The sequence below is a fragment of the Tamandua tetradactyla genome, chromosome 5, assembly GCF_023851605.1.
Source record: "Tamandua tetradactyla isolate mTamTet1 chromosome 5, mTamTet1.pri, whole genome shotgun sequence".
Taxonomy (NCBI): domain Eukaryota; kingdom Metazoa; phylum Chordata; class Mammalia; order Pilosa; family Myrmecophagidae; genus Tamandua; species Tamandua tetradactyla.
Window position 1 is genome coordinate 98704864 of NC_135331.1, and position 7603 is coordinate 98712466.

Sequence of the window (7603 nt, forward strand, 5' to 3'; positions counted from 1 at the left end):
ACAGCAGGATACACCTTTTTCTCAAGTGCTCATGGATCATTCTCAAAGATAGACCATATGCTGGGTCACAAAGCAAGTCTTAACAAATTTAAAAAATTGAAATCATACACAACACTTTCTCAGATCATAAAGGAATGAAGTTGGAAATCAATAATAGGCGGAATGCCAGAAAATTCACAAATACGTGGAGGCTCAACAACACACTCTTAAACAACGAGTGGGTCAAAGAAGAAATTGCAAGAGAAATTAGTAAATACCTCGAGGCGAATGAAAATGAAAACACAACATATCCAAACCTATGGGACGCAGCAAAGGCAGTGCTAAGAGGGAAATTTATTGCCCTAAATGCCTATATCAGAAAAGAAGAAAAGGCCAAAATGCAGGAATTAACTGTCCACTTGGAAGAACTGGAGAAAGAATAGCAAACTAACCCCAAAGCAAGCAAAAGGAAAGAAATAACAAAGATTAGAGCAGAAATAAATGAAATTGAAAACATGAAAACAATAGAGAAAATCAACAAGACCAGAAGTTGGTTCTATGAGAAAATCAATAAGATTCATGGGCCCTTAGCAAGACTGACAAAAAGAAGAAGAGAGAGGATGCAAATAAATAAGATCAGAAATGGAAGAGGACACATAACCACTGACCTCACAGAAATAAAGGAGGTAATAACAGGATACTATGAACAACTTTATGCTAATAAATACAACAATTTAGATGAAATGGATGGGTTCCTGGAATGAACAACCAACTTTGACTCAAGAAGAAATAGATGACCTCAACAAACCAACCACAAGTAAAGAAATTGAATCAGTCATTCAAAAGCTTCCTAAAAAGAAAAGTCCAGGACCAGACGGCTTCACATGTGAATTTTATCAAAAATTCCAGAAAGAATTAGTACCAACTCTCCTCAAACTCTTCAAAAAAATCAAAGTGGAGGGAAAGCTACCTAATTCATTCTATGAAGCCAACATCACCCTCATACCAAAACCAGGCAAAGATATTACAAAAAAAGAAAACAACAGACCAATCTCTCTAATGAATATAGATGCAAAAATCCTCAACAAAATTCTAGCAAATCGAATCCAACACATTAAAAGAATTATGCATCATGACCAAGTAGGATTCATCCCAGGTATGCAAGGATGATTCAACATAAGAAAATCAATTAATGTAATACACCATATCGACAAATCAAAGCAGAAAAATCACATGATCATCTCAATTGATGCACAGAAGGCATTTGACAAGATTCAACATCCTTTCCTGTTGGAAACACTTCAAAAGATAGGAATACAAGGGAACTTCCTTAAAATGATAGAGGGAATACATGAAAAACCCACAGCTAATATCATCCTCAATGGGGAAAAATTGAAAACTTTCCCCCTAAGATCAGGAACAAGACAAGGATGTCCATTATCACCACTATTATTCAACATCGTGTTGGAGGTTCTAGCCAGAGCAATTAGACAAGAAAAAGAAATACAAGGCATCAAAATTGGAAAGGAAGAAGTAAAACTATCACTGTTTGCAGACGATATGATACTATACGTCGAAAACCCGGAAAAAACCACAACAAAACTACTAGAGCTAATAAATGAGTACAGCAAAGTAGCAGGTTACAAGATCAACATTCAAAAATCTGTAGCATTTCTATACACTAGTAATGAACAAGTGGAGGGGGAAATCAAGAAACGAATCCCATTTACAATTGCAACTAAAAGAATAAAATACCTAGGAATAAATTTAACTAAAGAGACAAAAACCTATACAAAGAAAACACAAAAAACTGTTAAAAAAACCACAGAAGACCTAAATAGATGGAAGGGCATACCGTGTTCATGGATTGGAAGACTAAATATAGTTAAGATGTCAATCCTACCTAAATTGATTTACACATTCAATGTAATGCCAATCAAAATCCCAACAACTTATTTTTCAGAAATAGAAAAACCAATAAGCAAATTTATCTGGAAGATCACGGTCCCCCAAATTGCTAAAAGTATCTTGAGGGAAAAAAACGAAGCTGGAGGTCTCACGCTGCCTGACTTTAAGGCATATTATGAAGCCACAGTGGTCAAAACAGCATGGTATTGGCATAAAGATAGATATATCGACCAATGGAATCGAATAGAGTGCTCAGATATAGACCCTCTCATCTATGGACATTTGATCTTTGATAAGGCAGTCAAGCCAACTCACCTGGGACAGAACAGTCTCTTCAATAAATGGTGCCTGGAGAGCTGGATATCCATATGCAAAAGAATGAAAGAAGACCCGTATCTCACACCCTATACAAAAGTTAACTCAAAATGGATCAAAGATCTAAACATTAGGTCTAAGACCATAAAACAGTTAGAGGAAAATGTAGGGAGATATCTTATGAAACTTACAATCGGAGGCGGTTTTATGGACCTTAAACCTAAAGCAAGAGCACTGAAGAAGGAAATAAATAAATGGGAGCTCCTCAAAATTAAACACTTTTGTGCATCAAAGAACTTCATCAAGAAAGTAGAAAGACAGCCTACACAATGGGAGACAATATTTGGAAACGACATATCAGATAAAGGTCTAGTATCCAGAATTTATAAAGAGATTGTCCAACTCAACAACAAAAAGACAGCCAACCCAATTACAAAATGGGAAAAAGACTTGAACAGACACTTCTCAGAAGAGGAAATACAAATGGCCAAAAGGCACATGAAGAGATGCTCAATGTCCCTGGCCATTAGAGAAATGCAAATCAAAACCACAATGAGATATCATCTCACACCCACCAGAATGGCCATTATCAACAAAACAGAAAATGACAAGTGCTGGAGAGGATGCGGAGAAAGAGGCACACTTATCCACTGTTGGTGGGAATGTCAAATGGTGCAACCACTGTGGAAGGCAGTTTGGCAGTTCCTCAAAAAGCTGAATATAGAATTGCCATACGACCCAGCAATACTATTGCTGGGTATCTACTCAAAGGACTTAAGGGCAAAGACACAAATGGACATTTGCACACCAATGTTTATAGCAGCGTTATTTGCAATTCCAAAGAGATGGAAACAGCCAAAATGTCCATCAACAGACGAGTAGCTAAACAAACTGTGGTATATACATATGATGGAATATTATGCAGCTTTAAGACAGAATAAACTTATGAAGCATGTAATAACATGGATGGACCTAGAGAACATTATGCTGAGTGAGTCTAGCCAAAAACTAAAGGACAAATACTGTATGGTTCCACTGATGTGAACCGACATTTGAGAATAAACTTGGAATATGTCATTGGTAACAGAGTCCAGCAGGAGTTAGAAACAGGGTAAGATAATGGGTAATTGGAGCTGAAGGGATACAGACTATGCAACAGGACTAGATACAAAAACTCAAAAATGGACAGCACAATAATACCTAATTGTAAAGTAATCATGTTAAAACACTGAATGAAGCTGCATCTGAGCTAAAGGTTTTTATTTTTGTTTGTCTGTTTGTGTCTTTTTTTTACTATTATTATTATTTTTATTTTTTTCTCTATATTAACATTCTGTATCTTTTTCTGTTGTTTTGCTAGTTCTTTTCCTAAATCGATGCAAATGTACTAAGAAATGATGATCATGCATCTATGTGATGATGTTAAGAATTACTGATTGCATATGTAGAATGGAATGATTTCTAAATGTTGGGTTAATTTCTTTTTTTTCTTTAATTAATAAAAAATGCAAAGCAAAATAAAAAAAATTTTAAGCAAAAATTTTACAAATTCAATTAAAAATTATAACATGTAAATTTAAAAAAATCCTAGAGAAGTGTGGTCCAGCAGTGCATCTTGTGATGATGGAAATGTTCGGTTCTCCCTGCGAAGATGTAGCCGCTAGCTATATGCAGCTACTGAGCTCCTAAGTGGCTAATGCAACTCAGGAACTGAATTTTTATTTTTAGTTACCTTTAATTAATTTAAACGTAATTGCAAATAGCTATACAAGGTCAGTGGCTACCCTACTGGACAGTGCAGCTCTAAATGAAGATGAAGTTTGGCAATACCCTGCCCTCCACATAAAGGTAGATTCCTTTGTTGTGTCGTGTTTGTGAAAGTCAAATTATAAAGCTAATAGGAGATAATGTAGGAGAATATCTTTGTGCATTGCATAAAAGGCAGTGTTTAGAATGTTTATGAGCCTCCAGTTGGGAAGAACATGCAAATGAGACCCCAAAGCTACAAACCATAAAGGAGAAATGGATGGATCTAATTACATTGCCAAATGCTGGCTCCCCAAATATCACCAACATGACTTGTTGATAAGACAAAGCTGAGTTTATTTGAACCTATTGTGTACCCCAGAAAAGCCCTGTCCTTTAATACTGATTCAATATTGCTGGGTGGTGCCTTTTGAATTGTTTCCATGGAGATGTGGCCCACCCAATTGTGGGTGTACCTTGTGATTAGGTAGTTTCCATGGAAATGTGTCTCCACCCATTCAAGGAGGGGTTTGGAGCCCTTTAAGAGGGAACCATCTTGGAAAAAGCTTTAGAGCCATGAGACTAACTAGAGCCACCAGAACCAACAGCCAACAGAACGAACAGAGCCCCAGGGAAGTCTTTGAAGATTACCTGGAGAAAAAGCTAGGAGACATCGCCATGTGCCTTTCCAGCTGAGAAATCCCAAACACCATCAGCCTTTTTGAACCAAGGTATCTTTTCCTGGATGCCTTTGATTGGACATATTTATAGTCTTGCCTTAATTTGGACATTATCACAGCCTAAGAACTGTTAACTTACAACTTAATAAATTCTCCTTTTTAAAAGCCATTCCATTTCTGGTATATCACATTTTGGCAGCTAGCAAACTAGAACATGGCTATAAGGGGAGAATATCTCTCCTGAAGAACTTTGGCAGTGACTTAAAGGAGGCAAGACAAGGTCAGAATTGATTGAGGATTGGAAGTTTGGTTTAAGGCAGGTCTTTCAAAGGAGGGGCTAGATTAGGATTGGGTAAGAATAAGCATACAATATACCAGGATTGGTGGTACAGCAAATTAAGAATTTTGAGGCAGAGATTCAATGACTCTTAATGTGCAAGCTATCTCGATGCTGTTTGTCGAAGAGTTGATAAATCTTTCAGGATGGTAGTCAATAATCATTTGATTGTATTGAACAATCAGACCATTTGCCTGGGCAACAAATTATTGGAAAAGTAGAATCATGCTAATGAAAACAGTGGAATAATAAAGTCCTATGAATGTAGACAGTGAGGTGTGGTTTTGGCTTTCCTGAATATGGGGATAGGTTTAGCTAGGTTTCAGTTCTCAACATTAAAAATATATATTTTCAACAAACAATACGCAGACAAAAGTAATGTAGGGGAAGAGTCCCCCAGCAATGCCCTGGTCACTTTGCGTGTATCTGCATAGGCCTTGCACTCAAAGGTTTGACACACAGCTATTCTAAGTCTTGGCAGAAGGCTTTGTGGAAGACAAGAGGATGGGAGGCCTGTGATGAACTCCTCTAGACCATCTCCCCTTCCCCGCCCCCATCTCCCCCGGAAGACAGTTTCTCATTGCCTCCTGAGTCCTGATGAGTTATGAAGCTTTTTGCCCCACTGCCCACAGATAAAGCTATAGGCCATAAAACCACTTGGCTGCAGTCTAGGTTTGACTCCTCAGCAATGGAGTGTTATGCATCTCACATACAGTCATATTAATGAACAAAGATGATGGATTCTTTTGCCCAATGCACTAAAATGACCAATTCCTGAGACCAGGGTTTCAAACAGGGAAGGTGTTTATTGGTAGGTGTGAAGCAGGAGATCAGATGGCCTATTGGCTCAAAAATCTGTCTCCCCAAACTGCAGTAATTCTTATCGTTTCATAGCATTAAAAGATGGGCAGTTTTTATGTAAGAAAATGGTGGCCTTAATATGATGGTGGGTGTGATTTTTATTATTATAATGAGGTACAGGTGACTTATAGGTTAAAGTCTAAGCTAGTGTGTACGTCAGGTGGGCCCATTTTGGCTAAATCCAGTTTCAGTTATCAAGATAACTTTGGACTTGGGGTGAGTTAGTTCTGGGCAGTCTGAAGACAAAGATCAAGGCATCTGGATTGCAATTGAAAGACTTCAGGTATTTCCCTTTGCTACTGCAATATACCAGAAAGCAAAAAGTAATATCTATACAATGATTCAGCAACCATAATAATCACGTAAATCCTAAATTCATGGTTACAACTCCTCCCTCTCATTTGATAATTTTTCTCTCAATCTTCAGGACTATCTGGGTGACAGCTCTTTTAACTTCATGGCTGAAAAGGTGCATTGTCATTAGGGGGTATATTTTGGTTTGGTAAATGCTGCCAGAATACAATATATTGGAACCACTTTTAGAAAGGGAATTTATTAAGTTACAAGCTTACAGTTCTAAGGTCATAAAAATGTCCAAACTAAGGCATCTAGAGAAAGACACCTTGACTCAAGAAAGGCTGATGTCTGTCACATGGGAAGGCACATGGTTGGCATCTGCGGGTCCTTGTTCTCAGTTCCACTGATTCCAAATTCTGATGCCAGTGGTTTCCTCTCTAAGTGTCCCTGGGCCCTCACTTAGCTCCTTCAGTGCACAACTCTGGGTTCTAGCTTGCTTGATATCTCACAGGAAGGCACATGGTGACGTCTGCTGGGCTCTGCATCTCTGAACATCTGTGTCTAGGCATCAGCTCTCTCTGTTAGTACTCAAAGCATCTCCAAATGTCTGCATCTCTATGGGAATTGAAGTAACTGTTCTCCAAGCATCTTCAAATGTCTGCATCTCTGTTGGCTCTGAACACTGTCCAAAATGTTTCCCCTTTTAAAGGACACCAGTAAACTAATCAAGGCCTACCTTAAATAGGCACATCAAATCTCCATGGAAGTAATCTACTCAAAATGTCACATCCGCAATTGGTTGTGTCACATCTACATGGAAACAACCTAATCAAGAGTTCCACCCTACAATATTGAGTCAGGATGAAGAAAACATGGCTTTTCTGGGGTACATAACAGTTTCAAGGTGGCACAGGGCAGAGAGGTGAAACTGGTTACTGTTCTTGGAGAGTCTGTTATTTTTGGGTTTCAGAACTTATCTGGTATTGGAACAATTTGGAGGCTTTAAGTCTCTGAAAAACAAACTTAATATAAGTCAAACTCTTATAGTCCCTGGGTATCCGTTAGGGTTTTCAGGAACACTGTTGGTTGGGTCTTGCCATACTGTGGCAGTTTGCAATATTTAGCTGAAACTTGAATAAGAGTAAATTCCAGAATGACCACTCAAATTGATTTGAAATCTCTTGGCCATTTAGACTTTATTTTATTCCCCTTTTAATCAACTAATCCCACAAATTGCAGCCAGGCTCAACTCTTGGAGTTATGTCCCATGATGCCAGGGTCAGGCTCACACCCCTGGAAATCATGCCCCATATAGGGGGAATGGTTAGCATTTGGCTTAGAGAGAGACTGTATTTGAACAACAGCATAAGTTCTCTGGAGATGACTCTTAGGCAGTAATTATAAGTAGTTCAGTTTTGCCACACATAAATGAGTTTCATAAGGGCAAACTCCAAGACTGAGGCCTTGGCTTATTAAATTG